The 22,237-nt window shown below is 41.1% G+C and overlaps 1 protein-coding gene across 1 annotated transcript in view; it reads right to left on the bottom strand.

Moving 5' to 3' along the window:
- The window catches only part of med30 (mediator complex subunit 30), a 33,589-nt gene that overhangs the window by 1,198 nt on the left and 10,154 nt on the right, over positions 1–22,237 (bottom strand). The window lies entirely within an intron of this gene.

Genomic DNA, 22,237 nt, shown 5'->3' on the forward strand with positions numbered 1-22,237 from the left:
AGAAACACATTGGATGCTAACATAGCAGGTATGTTGTTAAACACTTTCCACATCCAACACACATTTTGTATTTATCGTAAAAAGGTGAGGCTGATGGGAAGACTATTAGTTTGGCAAGTTTGATCGTAAAGCATGTGGTAAAATTATTGGTAAATATTTGACTTGGCGTGGGATAAAAAGTGAGGGTCTGGAAATCATACATTTCTGGACTCAATTTGACGGCAATCCATTAAATAGTTGTTGACATATTTGGACCAAAGACCAACATTTCCATACCCACAGCTTTCTTGTTAATGTGACAAAAAACTAAATGATATCCAGAGGAGTGAAGTGAATAAGTAAATGTAGTGTACTCTACTACAATCTTTGAGACACTTTCCATTTGTTGCTACTTTGTACTTCTACCCCACTACAATTCATGGGTAAATTATGTACTTTTACTCCACTACATTTCTTTAGTTACTTTAGTTATTTCACATATTTGGATAAATGATGTGAAATATTATCAACACTTAAATCAGACTTTAGTTACACCTGGAGACGCTACCCTGCAGTATACAAAGTCATTCAAACTAGCTGCACCTTTACCAGCTGTGATAACACTAACACTAACCACTCAAAACATATCATTTGCCCACAACTTTGAGTACTTTTACCTTTTGTACTTTTACTTGAGTAACATTTTGAAAGCAGGACTTTTACTTGTAACAGAGTATTCCTACACTGCTGTCATTCTACTTTTAAGTACAAGATCTGAGTACTTCTCCCCCACCTCTGCTAATATATATTACCCATATCTAAACCTTTACATCCTCAGTAGGAATGAATGTGTCTGGGTTGAGTTCCATAGACAAACCACATGAGTAAAAGCAGACAATGTGTTTTCATGGGATGTATTGACTCATTGAAATAACACCTGCCTGCCTTACCCTTTAGTTTGTATATGGTGACGATTAATGGACGTTTGAAAGCCACATCAGTGTATGTCTTCGTCCAACATACAATAAACCAAGTTGTCCCACCTGCTCATTGAACCGAGTAGCCTACTTAAGTGCATCAATCCTGGCCTCTGCTAACCGCTAAGCTAACACATCAGGTACATCACAGAGGTGCAGACAAGCCATTCTCCCGTCAGTCACTGAAGGCTTTGTCTGCTGATTGCCTCTGAATGTGCCGCCAAGATCTCTAAGTCAACAGTTGCGGCGGACCGAAGTGCCTCGATGCCCGAGCTTTATACATAAACAAGTAATGGCTCTGCTGCTGCTGGAGGGTCGGAATAAAAACAGGTAGGAGCTGCCAAATGTACGCTGCCTTTGAACAAGTACCTCGGGCAAAACATCTCCATCTGAAGGCACATTTAGCAACAGCAGTACATCACAGCTACTTACTCAGCTGCTTCTTCTTCTGATGGATAGCCAGAGAGAGGGGGGGGGAGAAGCAAAGAGCTCACTCATTCAGGAGCTACTGTATCTGCAGTGCAGTGAAATCTATTAAGATTAAATCTGTCTCACTCTCTCGGTAACACTTCTTTAGCCGTGACTAATTACCAGCCATTTTTGCAGCGCAGATAACACCTTGAGTAATCGATTTCACACAGATCTCTTAATATCAACTGTTTAGCTGATTGTCCTTGAAGATATTCCAGAGTGGAACATTTGGAGGCCTTCCAGTCTCTCTCTACTCAACTCTCAGGGGGTCTCGCTGCCTCACAATCTCTCTCACCCCCCCCCTTTCCAATCCCTCTTTGACTTTCACTTCAATCCTGTGTGCATGTGCATATGTGTGTGTATTACATGGGATATGCCTCATTACCCTGACGAGCAGTTCTTGAAATAACTCGGTCATTCACTCTTTATTAACGAGGTGATACCATGAGCCTTTGTCATTTCAGTCAACATTTTTTAAACAAAGAATACAACACGTGTTCATTTTTCTTTTTGAATGGAAAACTTTTTGACATCAGGATTTAAAAATCTGCAATCATAGAGATATTAGCGTTTCATGGCTTCAAAGGCCAAATGTACTGCTTCCAGAATCCAGAAGATCTTTTTGAGCTTTTCTTTGAAACCACACATGAAATTCCAAATGTTTCACAGTGGAAACAAGAGAGTATGGAGGCAGCGAAGCCTTCACGGCACATTCATCATAAAAGGCTTGCTGGCATATCTTGATATATGAATAACAAGAGTGCTTTTTTCCACAGAAATTGTTCTGCAACCTCGGGGAGACATATTTCCATTCATAACCTCATAATTAGCCTAACTCTAATCCTTCACACATATAAGGCGATGTTTGGGACAAGGGTATACTACTGAGAGCAAAGCAGAGAAAGGGAGCTCTGTAACATTGTTTTAATTCTGTCTGGAGAACAAGGATTTCAAACACCTCTTGAGGAATCCAGCGGATGTACTTTTTCATTTCTTGGCACGCCACTCAGCGGCTCGGCCCCACAATAATGTTTTGATGCCTTTTCAATCCGCTGAAGGCCTCTTCTGACACGCTTTGACACCGAATCGGCCGCGGCAGGGTGGCCAGTCAACAACTCATGAAAGTAAACAAGGAAGCGCTGTCTGAGCCCCTGTCTCTGAAGGCCTCCTGCAGACTGGCAGCCTGCCTTCCTGCTGCACAGAACCTGGAAATGCTGGCAGCCGTCGGAGGACTAGCGGAGGACGGAGGAAAAGCAGAGTGACCCGAGAAGGAGTGGAAATGGAGATTGGCACGCACGGAGGAGATGCAGCGATGTGTCCGTGTGTGTCGGAGAATGTTCAGCTGCGCAAGTGTTTATGGTCAGATGTGCTGGTCTGTCTGTGAAGTCAAAATGTGTGTGTGAGTGGAAACACAGGAACATGTGTTTTTATGTCGGCATTGTTCAGTGTTTGGTTTCTATCCATTTCTTATCTATCGGACGCAGTTTTGCAGCAATAATACGCTGAACTGGTGTTGGCCAAGAGAGACCGATTACAATTTGTATTATTGATGAATATTTTGGCAATTTTTACAAACATTATTGAAAAGATAAAATATTGGAAAAATCCTCCAAAAAAATAACCTGTATTTAAATAATTAGTCGTGTCTTTCTGATCAATTAATCAATTCAGTCCAATTAGTGATGCTACAGCACTTCCTGTAAGTGTGTGACAATAAATACATTATCAACTGTCAGCATTTACTGTGAAACTGGATGTTATGAGAGTTACATTTACAGCTAGCTCACATTAGCTAAGATGCAGTGCATGTGTTCTGTCTAGATTAGGCCAGTTTCTCAAACCTTTAAACATTGCATGTTTTCTAGGTGGGAACACCTTATGTGTGCTCATTCAGAGCGACAGAGAGAAGGTCATGACAGTGTTCAACCGCAGGAAGCTCTCTAACAGCACATCGGGCAGAGGACAAGTTTTGGCAAAGATTAAACATTTTGGCTTGGGGGGGGGGGTGGGGTTAAAACAAATCCGATTGCAGTCCCTGTAACTTCAGCTAAGCCTGATGGACATGGCAGAGAAGCAGTCATTTTTCCATCCATCATTCATATCAAAAACATGTTCTAAAAGAAAATGAACATGGCGTCACTGGAGTCGCACTGACCTACATTAGTTTCATTTTATTAGTATCTGCAGCTTTTATCCTGACAGTGTGTGATGCTTTGTGCACCATCAACACCATCAGTTTGGATCTAAAACGACAAAAGATTATACAGAGAAGGATCGTGCATAGTGGAGCGGAGGACAGCAGCTCCATCATTAGCTGAAGCCTTTAAAACAGGACAATGGCAAAAGAGACGGATGATGGGATGTTACTCCATCCTGCTCCGTCTCTCTCAGAATCCCTTCATGCCCCTTCTCTCCCTTACTCCCCCAAATCAGATCAAAGAAGCTATCCTCAGTAAAAGGGGGGAGACAGAAGAGGGGGGGGGGGGGGGGGGGGGGAATGCTGAATATTTCCTCAAAATCACTATATCAAAATTCTGCGCTGGTGAAACTTTACCACAGCTGTGTGTCTGTGTGACAAGTCAACATAGATCCTGGCTCGGGCCAACACAAGACATTGCCCAACTAGAAATCGATTAGTCATAATATATATTCATACACTCGCATCAAAGAGACGCTTTCAATAAAAACTAAGTGGATTTTTGTGTCTTCAATACTGCTCAAATGTTGTTCGGTGACACGTTAGATACACAACGCAAGATCCTTATCTGTAATCACTTGGGATTTATCAAATGTAGGCCAACAAACAAGAGGGCGTCTTCGGGCTTATCAAGCTTTATAATTGGCATCTCTATATTAATTAATTCTGTAGCATTATCTCCACGTTTTAAAGCTGATTTGGGAGGAGGTTTTTCTTTTTTGATCCAATAGACATTATAGAAAAGTGAAGCTAATCTTGTAATTATATTATTATATGAATGAGATGAGATGCTTTTTGGGCATTTAACCCGTTCGTATACGATTACAAATCATGACCACCATGCTTTAGGAGCACGTTAACAAATTAAGCGCTGCTTTTTGATGAGGAGCTCTGAGATAATTGCCGTGAAGAAACAACTTATACTACAGATTAAAATATACACACACACACACATGTGCAGGAGGAGAGAGGGAGAAATATAGCAAGTGGCGAAGGCACGTCTTCGCTCAGGATTCCTCTGCTAATCCGCCCTGTCACTTGAAACTCAAATCGCAGCTTTGACTCCGACGGATCTGTCTGGGAATTACAAGTGTAAGTGTCTGTGAGTTAAGAGAAAGGATTATGGAGAGGAGAGGAGACAAGGGGAAGGAAATGAGTGAATACAGAGGAGATTAGGTGGAGTAGAGGAGAGGTGAGGACATGAAAAGAGAGCAGAGTAGAGGATGAGCAAGACAAATCAAATGGGAAGCAAATAGATGAAAGGAGGGAGGAGAGGCTGGGAGACAAGGGGCAAAAAGAGGAAGAGTAGCGAGTAGAGAAGATGTGGAAGAGGAGGATGGGGAAACAAAACAGATCCGACGGATGTCTGGAAATTACATGAGTTAGAGTCTGTGAGTAAGGAGGAGAGGAGAGGAGAGGAGAGGAGAGGGGAGGGAGGGGAGGAGAGGAGAGGAGAGGGGTTCCAGAAGATGGTTACATTTTGGATATGTTTCTAAGATGGTACAATATCTGGATTTGTATGCTCTGCATCAAATAAATCCCTCATCTAATATTATATCCATAATCTATCCAACAAATAAAGATACCGTCGCTTAAAGCTTTTAGAATGTGGATTTACTTTATCATAGTCAATGAAACATCCACCAAAAGCAATAAGTCTGCGGGGGCACTCACGACAAAGGGAGGAAGGACTGCTTAAATATTTATCTACCGTCCATTATGTTAAAATAAGACATTTTTGCATTTTTGCTACTTGGAGATGGATGAGTGCTTGAGAAGGACGTGATAAAACACTACATGGCCCGTCCCTAATGGAGAGGAAGACATGTAACTGCATCTCCTATATCACCTTCATATCTCATCACTGCCAGAGATGGGGCAGGTTGAAACCTCCATCATCATCATCATCATCATCATCATCATCATCCACACAGAGGCTGAAGCGAACAGCTCCTGCTGTCCTCAGATAGTAAGATCGAGTGAGCAGAAACGCATGCAATCAAATCCCTTTTAATGATATGGTTTATAATAAAGTGAGACAAAGAACTTGGAGAGAAGCCTCAACTATGTGGAAAGGTGCCTTTCAAGAAACCAACGACCCTGTAAATTATGCAAACATTGAAAAATATCCTCAAGGGAAATGAAACTCCCCATTAGGCAGAAGAATTAGAACAAACCAAACTCAAGGGGATAACATTTGTAGTAATGAGTGTGTCTTCAGTAAGAGCTAAGACAACTAATACTCCAGTAGAAGGGCACTTGAAGAGAGCAGGAGCCTGTTTCCGTAAGTGAACGATAATGATGAATCTTCCCAGTGATTTGCCTTCACTCATGAAACACCCTTACAACAAGTTCCATGGAAAATAGGCGAGTAGTTTTTCTGTGATCCTGCTGACAAAAAAGACAGCACAAAAACATCAGTGCATGATAATTATGAATTAACCTCTGAAACTACTGCATCCATGTCCATACAATACATATATTCTGAATCAGAATCATAGACCTGGGCTATTTCATGTCCTTTCCTTAAATGTTTTACACTATGGAAAATACTTTAGGTTTATTTAGGATTATTTGGAACACACTAAATGAGGCAAACGGGGACCAAGGTTATACATAAACACACGTGTCTATACATGCTACGTTAAATATCTGTTGCCATTTATTTGTATCAATAAATGTGATTTTTATATCACGGTCAAGTTAATCCTGAATGCTCCCAGATCGAACTCTAGTATGACGCATGTGTACTCAAAGTGCTCGGACCAAAGGGAAATGTCTTGACGGAAAACACATTGCCCATTCTGAGGGAAAAGCAGAAGTGAGTTGGGGGTAAGTAAGCTGCTTACTGCGGTGTGCCCTGCCTGGGGGACCCTGTGACTCTAAGTGGGCCCTGGTTTACCATCTGACAGTTTGCACGGGGAGCCAAGCCACGCAGCTTTAATCTGCCTGCCATCAGTTAAAAAAGCCTTAATTGACTTTATAAACTTTATGGCTTTTTCTCAACGGGAAGGTTTAAGTGCAAGTGTGTTCTGTGTTTGGCATGGGCTTTCCTGGGGGAATGAAGCCCTTTAAAGGGATTTGGAAGGCAGATAAAAGCCTTCTCTTCCAGGGGTGGCAGGAATACAATAGCCATGTTGTCATCCTTGCATAACGGGGGTCCTCTCCAGTACGTCCTCAGCATCGAGGTGGAAAGCCTGCAGTGTCAGCCGACTGTTGCAGAACGGTTGCAATCGATTTAGCCTTTTAGAGGTATGTGAGGCTAGGCGCCCCCTCGCTCCCTCCTAAGCACTTGAGTCTCTGCCAGGTAGCCCCATCGATTGTGTTTTCCTTTGTGATTTGGTTCCCAGTGATAATAAATGAGGGGCAAGAAGGTTGGAGTGCTGTTGCTTTGAACCAATGATGGGCAGCCATGCAAGCGACGTACCCGTCAGCAGAATCAGATCAAAATCCAAAGAATGCACTAAAGGACATAATGAAGTAAAAATGTCTATTTCTCTGCAGAAGTCACATTTTGCAGTAATTATCTTTTTGCAGCCATCAGAACATACAGTACGCTCTTGTGCGTGTGTATATCTCAGTTCATACGTGGTTCAGGAGAGCAAACCGGTTCATTTGTACACAGAAGCAGATTAGCTACAGCAGCTTGCAGACTGATAAGGAGAATAACATTCAAATCACAACCTTCTGGGTTTCTGATGTGTTGACTGCATATAAACGATCAACTATTCCGAGACAAACCAACAGACAGTCAAAGCCCTGGTTGCAGCAGGTAGAGCCAAACAAATACGATATGACAAATGTGACTTTTGGAAATAGAACCATATTAATATGTGAAAGTAAAAGAAAAACTCAAAAAATACATATTTATTAGAAAATACCCTGCAATTTTTCAGAGAGATCTACATAGAAAGTGACAGAAATAATAAAAACACAGTCAATACTTAACACTAAACTTTCCAGGTAATGGAAATATTATAGTTTTTTTTAACAGTTAAATATGAATTCAGAGTAGGGAAATAGTCCCAAGCAGACTGCATTGTGAAGGTAGCTGCAGAGAGTGATGGCTATCCTGTGAGGGATTTGTATACTGGAGAAGATGATGAAAGCTTGAAGCCGAAATTATCAGAGTGATGCCCCGCCGTCTCAATCTCGCAGCGGACCGCAAGTCTCTCTTTCATCTCTGTTAGATGTCTGTCAGGAGCTTAAATCCTCTGAGGCCAAGCTGAACACCTCGTCTCAAACGCATTTCCACTGCAAGGTACGGCAGAGCGTAAACCAACTTGGCTCATCTGGAATTATTTTTTGATTTGCAAAAGTTGTACCTGTTCTTCTTGGTAACACTTCAGTCAAGGTTCCAAGCAAGCAGAGTCGTTAAAAGCTGAATTGAAAATAATGCAGACCACTGATTGGTCAGAGGGAATTGTCAATAGCATAGAGCTGAACCATGCAGTGGAAATGAGGCATAAGTAAACATGATACTTCAAGGTTGTTTTTCCTAATTGGAAATGGAAACTTTCTATGGGTTTGAAAAAACCTGGCATTTAAATGTGCCAACAACATTTCTTCAGATGTCAAAAGCATCTTGCGACTCAGTGATGTGTTAAATTAGTGCAATCACTCTCACAAACTTAAAATCAGCTCCCCTTACGGCACCTCTCAAACAAATTAATATTGGCTCTAATTGCCACCTTCGCTTTGAGAGTGAAGGTAGCAGTAGGGGGTGTAAAAAGGAAAAAGAGAAAGGCAGGCAGATTTATACAGAGATAAAAGAGGTGATTCCAGTCGCAGGAGATGTTGTTCATTTCCTGTGAGACAGAGTTGAGGTCGAAACAGGCATGTTCCTAATATTTCACCTACACACTAAGCTATTTCTCAAGTTCAAATGTAAATATTCCTGCCAACACCTGAGCAAGCCGCTTTCCTTACTAAATAGAGAAAGGCAGAACAAAAAAAGGGATGACAGGGTTTGAAGAAGCAAAAACACACTGGCAGGCTGATGTAACGTGCCCACATCACAGGCAAGGCGAGACCAGTTCTGTAGCACGTCATAAAGAAAAGTCAAAAGAAGAAAGGATCTTCAATCATATCTTCACAAACTCTGACTACAAACTCTTTAAACAAATGAACTTTATCACTCCATTCACTTCCGTAACAGAGGACACCAAAAAGCTTGTTGTTTATTTCATAATCCCCGTTTCAACAAGGCAACAAAACGACTGCCTTAAAACCCACCCTCTGGAAATCAAAACTAATACATGTTAGCTACCGTGCTAAGTTCCCTCTTGTGGCATGGTGGTCACATATAACTGGGGGGAAACACACTTTAAACTCAAATGTTCTATGTATTATGTTCAGTCTAATTCTAAAAAGACGCACATAGCCAAATCCTCAAACTTTTCCAGAGAAGTTTGAATGCATTTTACCAGCCGACATTCATGAAAAGACACAGTAAAAAACGGTTAGGGTTTTTCTTACTCGACCAAGAAGACCACAGAGAGATGATTTTGCACCAATATAGAGGTTTGTTTGTTTTCTCTGGACAGTCAAAATGAGTGTAAAAACCAAGAATAATTATATTTTAAAAAATCATTGACAATTCCTCTCTATATATGTAATTCATTCCTTGGATGGATGGCACTGTAGATGCATACGAAGTTTAGCATGTACGTCTGCCTGCCACTGCATCAGTGGATGAGACTTGGAGACCCTGACCTCCTTCATATGTAGACCGGACTGCAGATTGTACTAGGAAGTAAGGAGGCAGACAAGGTATCTTTCAGGCACCCCAAGCCACAATCTCACCATTTGATGAGGCACCACATCAAATGCCACTGCGACGCAACTTCCCATGTTGCAGCCATTAACCTCCACGTAGGAAACATTAGTAATATTAAGTGTATGAAATAAAGAAAGACATATACATGTTGGATTCTGATGAGTCTACTAACATGATTCTGCATGTTTGTGCACACTGATTTAGAACTTAGGGTAATCTTACTCAAGAACGTTTCACCAATAGGAACATTTCCTCGTAATTACAATATGTGATTTATTGTCATTTTTGTGTTTTCTTTCGAGCAAACAAGAGACTTAAAAAAAGCTTCTTAACTTATTTCCATCAGGATGCTTAACTCGGCCCTCCAACCTCTGTATATCCTCGGTCCTGTCTTGCACAATGTCTTGAGAGAATCCTTTGCATCGTTACTATATCAATCTCATCGGATAGTTGCTGGTCATTTTCTGCCGTTCTATATTTTAGCACATTTTTTAACATGTACTTGTGTTTCTGAATGATTAAGCTCTGTATCCTTGAATCATTTTAGAATTGACCATTTTAAGACAATGAGTGCCTAGATTAATAACTTTACACAAGTGAACCTACAGTTGCTTACTTATTGTGTAAACTTTGAACCAGGCAAAACGTTATGTTCCCAGAGGACGCCCGACCTGAGAGTGCTCCGAGTGTAGGCTCCTTTAAAACCAAATTAAAAACATCTTTCTCTGCTTGAACCTTTGGTCTTTTAAGTGAACTTACCTCTGTTTGTTGTATGTACAATTCCGCCTCCTACATTTAATTTATTTTACAACAGCAGTCTCAAAAGCTTTAGAAAATATAAAAACGTACCTGCATGTGCCTTTTACTTACACAGGTACTCAACTGGCAAATGCTGTACACAATACAGCCTAAGCAAAATACAATCTCCAATCTACTTCAAGTGTTCATGTAAACAATAGTCTTAAACAACACTGCAGTCAGACAGTGGTTTAGAAAAACTAATTGCTTACATAGCCCTTAAACACTGTAACACAAAGCAGAGATAATTGGGGTTGCACTTGACACTAAATGCAGCAAAATACTAGGAAAACACGTATTGTCCACAAAAGAAACCGCTCCGATTCCTCCTCCGCAAGAGCTTTGCGGCTACACTGCCCCTCTGACTCCTGCAAAACAATTAAAAAGCCCTTGGCATTGAGGGAGCCTCTAATGGGCCACATATGAGGCTGCTAATAAGACAGAGGTACAGACACCTGCTGTGCACAGACTACTAATTCTGGAGCCTGAACATAGCGGTGGAAGATGGGAAGGGAAAGAGGGAGACAGAAATGGAGAGGAAGTGGAGCACAGCAGGGGCGTGTCGTCTGTGGGAGTGGAAAGAGAAACAAAAAGAGAAGAGAAACAGCGGAAAGAAGGGAGGCAGGGAATCAGGGAGCAAAGCAAGAGAGATGGAAAGAGACGGACCAACCAAGCTGCATCCCTCTCTCCCGCTCTTATTACAGTTAGGAGGGTGCTTTGTTTATCACCAGGCCTCGGCAGACTCTCCGCCTGCTCTTCAGATAAAACTAACCGCAAGTGCCACTGGAATTCATTACACACACAGACGCACAGGTCTGCGGAGGAGAGGAGAGCCGGACAGTGGAAAGCGTTTCTCTATTTGAAATGACAAACATCTCCCTGCTTTTCATTTCTCTCTTTCTCATTTGAGTAAAGAGGACAGACGGGGTAATTAACGGGGTATTAAAAAAAAGCAAGGCAGTGTGCGGTGAGGGAGGGAGGGGAGGAGGAGGAGGTTGGTGAGGGGGCATGGGAGAGGGAGCAGCAGCAGAGTGAGAGAGATAGTAACCAAAAGAGGGGAGAGAAAGAGAGGAGCTGTGGAGAATTAATAACAGGCCAGATATCTCCAAGGCCTCCTTAATGGGCTGTGACAGGAATTTATTCACACTTAGGCTGGTATTAAATCAAACGCGAGGCGAGTGGCGGTGGCAGGCTGCAGGAGCGGGGCGGTGCATGGTGGGGGGGGGGGGGCAGCGGGGGTCTACCGTGTCACACAGGTCCAGCATTACAACCTCCCCCGCAGGGTGGAGGGTCATGACCAAGGCCTCTGGGATGGAGAGATGGAGGGAGAAAGGGCCGTATGAAGAGAACAAACGATGAGTGATGTGCCAATGACAAGAGCGCCTGTCCCACGCCCCAGATGGAATGATTATCAAGTAGTCCGGAGAGCCGCTATGAATCACCCGTCCTCCATTCTGCAAAATGCACCGTCACTCAGCCGGATGTCTGCGAGGCAGACAGAAAGCAGGCTGTAACCACCGACATGGACAGCACTTGCTACAAGACAGCTGGTCCAAAATGGAAGCTGCTCAAAACAGAAAGTGCCGTCCAAATTAGCGCACGGTGGAAAAATGTTGCTGGCAAAAAGTTACTTGTCATATTTGTTGTTTCCCTCCATTAATTGGCATGTGCCCAGTAATGCAGGATATTCATTAGTGATGTAATTTGTGGTCACTTGGGTGCCACAGAATTGGGTGTATTGTCATTGGAGCGGGAACAGTGTGTGTTTACGGGGAGGAGACCCTGAATTGATATGCACGATCACATTCTACAGCAGCGGAGGTCTGCAGCACAGAGATTGAGCAATCGCAACCCATTAGGCACCAATGAATTATGGCTAATGCATCTTAAACGTTTATGCAAACACTGTTGACTTTCACACATGTTCAAATATACTTTCTTCTTAATACACACACATGAATTGCAATTAACTACATGCATAAGAGTGAGCACTGAGAAACCTTATATACAATATAAGATATACAACAAAGACAAAGAAGCACACAACCACGAATGTATTCGTTCAAAACACACTTGAATTCAAATACATATTGTTACACACAGCATGCATCCTTGTGAAGACACTTGTGGAGAGTGGTGAGAGTAAAGCCTCCCCCATCCTCCCCTTCCAACGCTGGGCAGATTGCATCACCATCCGTCAGCCAGACTCCGACAAACAGCAATTACCCCAATCGACAGATAACGAGAGCAAGGCTATCACTCACAGCCAGGACACCCCATAAAGCAGCCAGACATTACCAGCCACCCCCCCCCCCTTCCATATCCACGCTGATCTTTACTTCTACTACCTGTTCAACGCCTTGGGGGGTGGGTTTCAAGCTTCAATTGAAAAGAAGTAGGGACTGCGGTTGTGGGGGATGGAATTGAAGCTACGATTGGGCAATAAACGATCTTGAAAAATGGTCCTCATAAAATCCAAAACATGAGATTTACTTTCAATAAAAAGGTATTTTTGTATCTGTTTTTCTCACCATACAAAAAAACACTAGTTGTCCCCCTTGAAGTTAGGAGTCATGGCCAGAGAAAGTCTCTGGTCAAATTGTAAATAATTATTATCAAATATGCAATATAGAGACATAAAAGGTTCCTCAAATGAATACAAGAAACTAACATTAATGCAATACTTCATCATGTGTTGTACTTTCGATGATTTCATAACGTAGCACTACATTGTTCTGCAGATTTCTCATGACAACTGACTGGGGAATTAGCTCAACCTGTTGTTGATCTTGATTTGAATAACTCCTGATACATGAGTGTGTGTGGAGTGTGTGGGAACCAAGATTCATTTACATTTTCCTATGCAGATTTAGTGGAAATTGTGTTAATATATTTTCTAAATGTTTTTGCACAATGCATTAATAAGAGGAACAAATGCAAAATGTTTCTGGTTTTCGAGGGCTTCATGATGAAGGTTTGCGCTCAGTTTCACCATAGAATTAATCAAGAAAAGGCAGATGTCAATTGAAGGATCTCCAATTAATCTAATTAATTAATCAATTAATCACCATTAATCAATAATGTGTTTCACTAAACTAGTTGATTGATTGCCCCGGTGGTAGCCTACTATTAATGGATATTGTCTTATCTGGGGTTCAAACACTTGAAGAGATGCATGTTTCTAAGCTTTAATTGAAAGCACCAATCCAATCCCAACTTCACCAAGGCTCGACCCTGCTCGTCAGATTTGTATTGTATGGGTATGGTAGCAAACCTCAGAACTCAATCTGTCCCTCGGTGATGCTACAGGTCTTAAGTCAATATTTCTGCAGACTATCGCAGAAGCCGGGCTGTAGACAAGGATTAAGTAGGGATTGAACAATGTGAACATTTAGGGTTGGGCCAACACTTCTGCTTTCCATTATTCCCTCTCGGAGCACAGAACACACACTTCAATGGCTTCCTCAGATCACTCCCGTCAGTCAAATTGTAACACAGGAGGGGGGTGTCTGTCCCAAGGTTATTCCACTGTGAACAGAGTGCACAAAAATCCCCATCCATGGATTTAGAATCCTATTACCCTGCCATCCTATCACTCCGCCTATCACACCCATCCCATGAAGATGCAGTATATCATTGCTCATTATTTACAGCAGTGAGTGCATTTAAATTCTTTCTGATAGAAGGGTTCTTCCCAAAAAAAGAAATCTACTTTCGGGTAAATATGAGGCAAGCAACCGAAAACCAGTGTGACATATCTGGAGGAGAGTTTGAGGCATGCGTGGACTTATCTTTTCATTTATGCATCAATCTTCTCTCTTTCTCTCTCCCTCACTCGGCATTCTGTTACAGAAGGCATCCTATTTTCCCCTCTGTAGCTGAATTTCATCAGCTCTTCTGTTATTCCTTTTGAAGACCTTATCTGAATGTGAACAGCTTCACGCTGACAATCCTCAGCTGTCGACACATCTATCAATCCATTATTTCATCTATCTTTTAACCTGTCTCTTCTCTCCCGTAAATCCCAGGTTCCCCGTCATCGCCATACACACTTTCATTCATTTTTTAAAACATTACAAGAATGATATGACTTGCATTTTTGTACCACCTGTTTGTTTCTCTGAGTGTCCCCTCGTCCTTTACCCTCCACTTCACACATCTACTCTAAGTGACAACACAGCTATTTGTCTGGTCATCCATCCATCTTCAAACACCTTTTCATTCCTCTCTCCTTTTACTCAACAGAGGCTTTCTTTCCATCTATTTCTTCATCTATCACTCCATCAACCTTTTCATGGTAACATTTCTCTGCCATTTAGCTCTCTTTCTACCCTTTCCTTTCTTTTTTTACCCTCCAAATCGTCCCCCTATCATCCAGAACTTCCCTGTCTGGCGGGAGTGACTGTAGCAGATGTAGCCAGGCCACAAACATCTGCTTCCCCCTGTCCCGCTGCATCTCTACTCTGCTGATCACACTAACCGCTCTAACTCCCCAAAGCTTGCTGTCCTTATTGCGGCCTTAATGTGCAGCTGGGCAGCCCGGGCAAAATCACAGCTAAATATGCTGCGAACACATGAGGCATACACTGGATTTCTGCTGGGCCAACTGAAAAGCTGCGTTTCAGATGAGTTCATGTGGTCCTCTGTGTATGGCTGATAAGATGGAAAGGATGATCTCCTAAATGATAAATCTGGAACAACAAGTCCTCCAACTCATACGACCAAATGGGTCGATTGTTCAAGCCCTAATTACGACCAAATATGTAGTTTGTTCAAGCGCTTAATACGACCTATAATTACGTTTTAAAGTTTTCAGCCTCTAGCGCTCCCGTTGAATGCAAACGTTACAGAGGGTCGTTTATTAAAATGCTTTTTGATTAATTTTCTAGCGAGAAGTGCATATTGTACTTTTAGAATCCACGTCCAGTCAATATGTAGGATCTATAGTTTGATAGATATTACGAAGATGATTTGAGGTATGCGGCAGCCTCCATGTAAAGTTATGGGTTAAAACAGTATTTCCGGTCTCGACGTTTTCATAATAAAACCAATGATCAAATGATTTAACAGTGATATCTGCAGTACTCAGTTTATCCTAGTTAATTACACAACATTACTTGATTTAAATTGTGTACAATGCTTTTGTGTTTTTCTTTTTCGATTCTGAGAGACACATTTCTTTTTTCAGAGGTTTTGATAGGCTAAAACATCGAAAATGTAAATACTAATAAAATAGAAATAGTGCAAGAAGAGTCTATATACAAGTAAATGGAAGATGATATATAGATAGATAATTTGCAAGATGCAAACAGATGAATGCTTTACAGAGTTCAGGTGTTTACTAGTCTTATGGCCTGTGGGACGAAACGGTTATCCCACAGGCCATATAAACACAGGTGGAATGACTGATCTTTTAGTAGGCCTACGACAAATCAATCAACAGAACGGAGGGAACTCCACTGTTACATTGTTAAATGTAAAGTAATGTGGCCTAATGAGGTAATAAAAGTTAGGTGGTGTGCTGATAAACCAACAACCCGTAACAACAATTACCAGCTTTGGTTTTGTGAAGGTCCTCGTATTGCTAGTCCTTATGGATACGGGACATATCACAAAGACTGCAGCATTAAGACGACAAAGGCAGGGGAGAAAAAGACAAGCTATTAAACCTGCATCAAAAATGCAGGTTTCCAAGAAAAGGCAAAGGTTTTAGGCAAAAGGAAATACACTCAATGTGTTTGGTGTTTACCGTGGTAACAACTCCATAAGGTGGCTTAAAGAGAACAGCGGGCAGAAATCTCTCTTAAATTCCCGTTATAAAATCAAAAGTATTCATAAACAGGTAGATGAAGGAAAACAGACGATGCAAGACAACAAGTGAGATTTGACAAAAAATCGATAACGCATCCTTTTTATATTTCACTTTAAAATAAGCGTGTGGAGTGTGGACACACTGTTCAGTATAATGAGATGGGTTTTGTTATAGATGTGCTGCATATCAAGTTCCTTCTGTGTGTTGAAGATTTCACAATGTGTGGAAAGCTTGCCCTCAGCGTATTGGGCTTGCTGTCTTCTCAATCTCTATATACTTGGATAATTTGACGGAATTCAATTTGCATGCTAATGCTTTGCATAGGAAGGAGGTCATACTTTAAACAAGGTTATTTATCATAGCCATATACAGGTCTCTAATAGGACACAATAACATTGAATTCCGAGTTCAGTATTTGATGTACTGAAAAGAAAACTGAGGAAAGAATATTCTTGCATTGATCCTGAAAACCTATTTCTGTATTTCAGTCCAGTATTGAATTCAAAGAGTTGGAATAGGCACTTGGTTATTTATCTACCACAACATCAGCAGGCTCTTACCGTACTCGTTTCAGCTTTGTGTGAAAAGGCGATGCAGTCTGTTTTGGATGAGGCTGAGTGCAGCTGAGAGCAGGGTTCACTGCAATGTTTCACTGTAGTGTTAACATTTAAAAGCAGCCAGGGGAGCCATGCTGCTCTCTTAAAAATAACCAATTCTCATCTCTCCGGCTGACACTCCTGACCTTGGCCCATTATCATTGCAGCACACTCAGAAGCCTTGGCATGAACAATCTGTCCCGAGCCAACACAATGCACAGAGAGGAAACAGAGAGGCGTTTCAGCACGTGCACGCTGAAAGCCTCTGTCAAAGCAAATGCAAACACAATCTTCTCTGTCTGAAGAAAGAACAAAAGCTCTTCCTCACTCTCTTGCACTCAATATACACGCACAAATACAGTATACACAAACAAAAGAAATCCATGACAGACGAAGTGAGGTACAAAGGCCTCCTAAATAATGCATGATGTGTTTTACTTGAACCTTTGCCACACTCCACTGTCCATAACACTGTACTGAGTTGAGATATGGGAACAGCCAGGGAGGTATTGTGCCTGAATCCTGGCTGTATACCTCACCTTCATATATGCAGGATTTAGGCTTCATCGACCCAGGACTTATATTAGCACACAGCGCTTTAATGTCATGTTCATGGGCCCGATTCCCAGAGAGAGATTAAACCTAATCCTGGACTCAAAAATAATCTATCCTGGTGAATGCCAAAAGAGGCAGCGTTGGTCAGTGTAAAGATGACATGTGTCGTGCTTCAGTGGTCAGTTCAGCAAGGCTGTGAAGCAGTTTGACAAAATAACACATCTTCAAACATTAATTTCTGTCTTTTTCTTTGTTCAGCATTTCTAATATAAGTAGAACATCTTTAAAACGTGCTCAAGTTCCTACAGTTTCTCTATCTGCAACAACAACTTGCGTTTTAGTTGATCAACATGTACTGTAGTGCAGAAACACAAACATATTTTTGGCTTTTTAAAAGGAAACGCAGCCTGCATTGACATACACTTCAACACATGCACTCACATGTTTGCTGATATCACCTATGTGTTATAATAATACACTAAGAATCAATACTGTGTCAAGATGTGACTCCGTATAGAGCTGTATTGGTATATCTCTTATTATTAGAAAAAAAAAGAAATGTAAATGATCCAGCCTTTGTTTTGCTCGGGTGTAGGGATGCCTAAATCAGAGTTTTGTTTAACCTATACTGAAATCTACAATACATACAATACCAGTGGTTATTATAAGATGTGTAATGCAACATCAGACTTGACTCATATATTGCTTTTCTAACTTTGTGAAACAACACGTAGTACATAAATACTTAAATATCAGCTGGTAGTTGTTGTTTTTTTATGAAATCTGATCCCTGATTGGCCACATTGTCACCAATACGTTATCCAGCTATATGAGTCAGTGTCGGTAGGATATCAGTATCTGTATCTGTAATGCATCAGTGCACCCTTTATGAGATTTCACTGTATTGTAAGTGGGCTATATAAATGAAATGTGTATTTGGATTTATTTTTCTCGCTCTGCCTTGATTCTAGCTATTGAAACATTTAAACACTGTACCTCAAATGTAACACTAATGTCATTCCACTTGCAGAAATATGTTTGAACCTTATCTTTATCATTTAGTTTTTCCATGAAATTACGCTCCATTATGGTCGACAATTTCCGGCAACAGCCACTCAATGTACAATATTAGAGTGCCGTAATTACCCGTCAATGTTGTAGTTTCCATTGTGAGTGGCGGTGACTATCATTACCATGCTTGATTCAAATTGCCTTCCTACGCACAAGGGATTCCCAAGAAATTATGCATGAATGAATCCTGCATTACAGTTTGTTGTTATTGTATCTTATTGTATACCTTCAGTTTACTACAAATGCAAACCATACATTGTAACTGCTGCTGCTTCACATTAAAATCATTCAAAGCATGCGGTGGCTTTTCTTTTGAAGCATTCACAGTAACTCTAATGTATTTTTTACCAAGGTTAGCATTGAAAGGAAATTGTTCATCAAAAATGTGTCATCAAATCAAGACATAATATTTCTGCCATTGGTTTTACACACAGCTACCACTGCAGTCGAAAAATAAAGTTCTTATGACTTTTAGAATAAATATAACACTTAATGCTTGTAAGATTGTGCAGCTTGGTTAAGGATGAGTTATTTCACAGCCTCATCCACAACACAATTTTGTCTTGGTTTATTATTCTTGTATATGTTTAATTAATGATTCTCTTTGCGCTTTCATGCTTGTTTATCCCTAGCATGTAAGCCATGACTCAGGATTAAATCTTTCTCCAACAAACTTTGAGAGTTTGACTGACAACGTGGCGTGTCAGTTTGAAGAAAAGCTCTCTGCTCTGCACTTCAGCGTGTCGTAAAGCAGCCTCTCTATCAGACCTGGGCTAAAACATATCTGACAGTGAATACATTTGAAAAAGCTCTTAGGTGTGTTTGATGCCCGCCGAAAGCTCTTAGATGTGTTTGATGTCCGCCACTCCGGAAGTGAACACCTCATGACATATAAAAAAAGTCAACTCTTCCTTCTGCTAATATATAAACACCATCAGCAGATTTCTTGCTCAAGTCGGCTATTTGTAGCTAATGGAAAGCTCATTCACTTGGATTTTTGGATTATACTCATATTCTAGAATCTAGATTATAAACTGACACATACTAGAATTTTGAAATTGTTTTGCATACTAGCAACACACACCTGTCCTTACAAGGGGTGTCAATAAAAACAAAATGATGTTACATGATATGATGTGTTGATTAATAAATCAAATGAATGCCTTGCATCACATCAACACAGCTTGGAAAAGGCCCTTAAATAAAGATATGTACAATTTTAAGAAACGTACACTATACTTGCACATGAGTTAAGCATAGAATAGGTATATCAAAAGGGGTTATTAGAATTAAACTTTTCATTTCCAATCATTTGCAGACGAGGGAGCCACCCAACTTGCAATGATACAAGGCTGGTTGAAAATGTTATATGGCGTTAACCCACCAGAAGACAGGAGGAACACTTTTTCAAACTCGGGTCGTGGGAGTTTGAAAAAGTCCACTACCCCCATGAAATAGGTGGGCTGATTACTTACTGTAGTAAATGAATGTTTCCGTACTAGATATGTTAACCTCTATTAGCAGGGGAGCACATCACTTTCTTAGTGAGTTACTCAAATGAGTACCAGGAGTGGTACTCAGGGCTGCCCACGCAAAGTTATGTGTTCAGCCCCTCTGTTTCGTGAACGTCGACGGGGGGTGGGGGGGGTGTCTGTGGGGTGTCTGTGGGGTGTCTGTGGGGGTGTGGTATTTAACGTTGATGGGAGGGGTGGGCACTAGTGGAGCAAGTGCGTAGAACTCCACCGGAAGTTGTGGCACAATTCCGTTGTACACCAGGGGTCCTTCTCAGGTCGATTAAATGGAATCCTTGCGTCCCTCACTTGCGTCGTTTCCCTGCGACTAGTCCCTCCCACCAGGGAAGCATGGAGAGACGCAAGGAAACCACGAGAAGCAGGGAAATTAGTTTTAAGAGCAATGGGACGTCCTTTCCTCCGGAGCGTCACGTGAAGCGACGTCCGTTTGTGATAACGCCGCACAGCTGTTCGTCTGGCAGCAGCTCTGTCCCCGTTATTTCCACAAACACCCCCGCCTCTGTTAGTGCACATTTACTGACACAAACATTTGTATCATCTTTTGTAGACCCAAATACATTAAATAAAATAAGAACTCATTCTCAAAAAAGATAAACGCCATTCTTAAAATGTATAAACGAAAAAAGCGATCATGAAAATGTTTCCAATAAATGAATAAAACGTTTTTTGACCACTTTGTTGTTCAGATATAACACATATTTGAAGGATACCCTGTGATCCACGTCTCAAATCTGAGGTTAAGCAAGGCTCACTATATCGGACAGGGCTACTATGCTAAATTGCTTTAATGAGCATTTTGTGTCCTGCGGTTCTATGTTTGATTCTGTGACTAACTCTGCTTCTGTGAACACCCCAATCCGTGACTCTGAACAACGTGGTCTGGAAAGCCCTTTCAGTTTGACTCTTTTTACTGTCAATGTTGTTCATGAAGCCTTATCTAAGCTAGATCCTAGGAAACCGGCTGGCCCGGACAACTTAGAACCTTTCTTTTTAAAGATAGCTGCAGATTGTATTGCTCCACCTCTTACTTCTCTTTTTAACCTCTCCCTCAGCACAAATACAATTCCAAAAGTATGGAAGTCTGCTTATGTCTTGCCTTTACTGAAAGGAGGGGAGGCAACTATTTTAAATAACTATAGGCCAATCTCTAAATTGTCAGTTCTGGCTAAGGTGCTCGAACGACTTGTGAGTGAACAGGTAAAGGAGTTTTTATGTACAAATGACATCCTGTCTAAACATCAGTCAGGATTCAGAAAGAAACACAGCACCATCACTGCGACAATGAAAGTGGTAAATGACATTACTACTATTTTAGATAATAAGCAGAGTTGTGCAGCTCTGTTTATTGACCTTTCCAAAGCGTTTGACACCGTTGATCATCGCATTGTAAAGCAGAGGCTACTCAGTATTGGCATATCCAGCCTTGCAGTGGGGTGGTTTGTGAACTACCTCTCTGAAAGGTCCCAATGTGTTCATTTTGTCTTCTGAGTGGTTAAACATTTCTAATGGTGTACCACAAGGTTCTGTTTTAGGACCACTTTTATTCTCCATATATATTAACAGTTTAGGTGATAATGTGGATGAAGCTACTTTACATTTTTATGCGGATGATAATAATAATAATAATAATAATAATAGATTTAATTTGTTAGCGCTTTTACAGTGCTCAAAGACGCTTTACAGATATAGTGAAGGAAAAAGAAAAGGAAGGAACAACAAATAAATATATAGTTAAAGTTAAAGTCAAATAATACAAAAACAATCACACATTAAAAGCCAGTAATACTGTAATGTATTGTGCAGGTCCCTCCATTAAAGAGGCTGTTGTTAAATTACAGGCTGTTTTTAACACTATTCAGACTCCGCTCTCTGAATTAAAGCTTCTTTTAAATGTGGATAAAACCAAGGTAATGCTCTTTTCAAAAGCAAAAAAGACACCAGAGCCTGTTTATGATATTGTAACTACGCAAGGAACAAAACTTGAAGTTGTTGCCTGTTACAAATACCTTGGTATCTGGCTTGATGATTGTCTTACTTTTAAACTTCAGGTCACTAATCTGCTTAAAAAGCTGAGGGTTAGCCTAGGTTTCTTCTACAGGAACAAGTCCTGTTTCTCACTTGAAGCCAGGAAAAGGCTAGTCACTGTGACCTTTTTACCTGTGCTGGACTATGGTGATTTGATATATATGAATGCACCTGCCCATTGCCTGGAAAAGTTAGATGCTGCGTATCACAGTGCTCTGAGATTTGTTACTAACTGTAAAGCACTTACTCATCACTGTACCCTGTCTGCCTTCACTAACTGTACGGAGGCTCAGTCATTGGTACATATTCATTTATAAAGCCATGTTGGGTAAACTACCTTTTTATATCTGCTCTCTGATCTCTCGACGAATTGAAAGTACGTATTGCCTGAGATCTCATGATGTTGTTTTATTAAATGTGCCAAGTGCTAGGACTGTCTTAGGGA

The sequence above is a fragment of the Pseudochaenichthys georgianus genome, chromosome 11 (assembly GCF_902827115.2).
Source record: "Pseudochaenichthys georgianus chromosome 11, fPseGeo1.2, whole genome shotgun sequence".
Classification (NCBI taxonomy): domain Eukaryota; kingdom Metazoa; phylum Chordata; class Actinopteri; order Perciformes; family Channichthyidae; genus Pseudochaenichthys; species Pseudochaenichthys georgianus.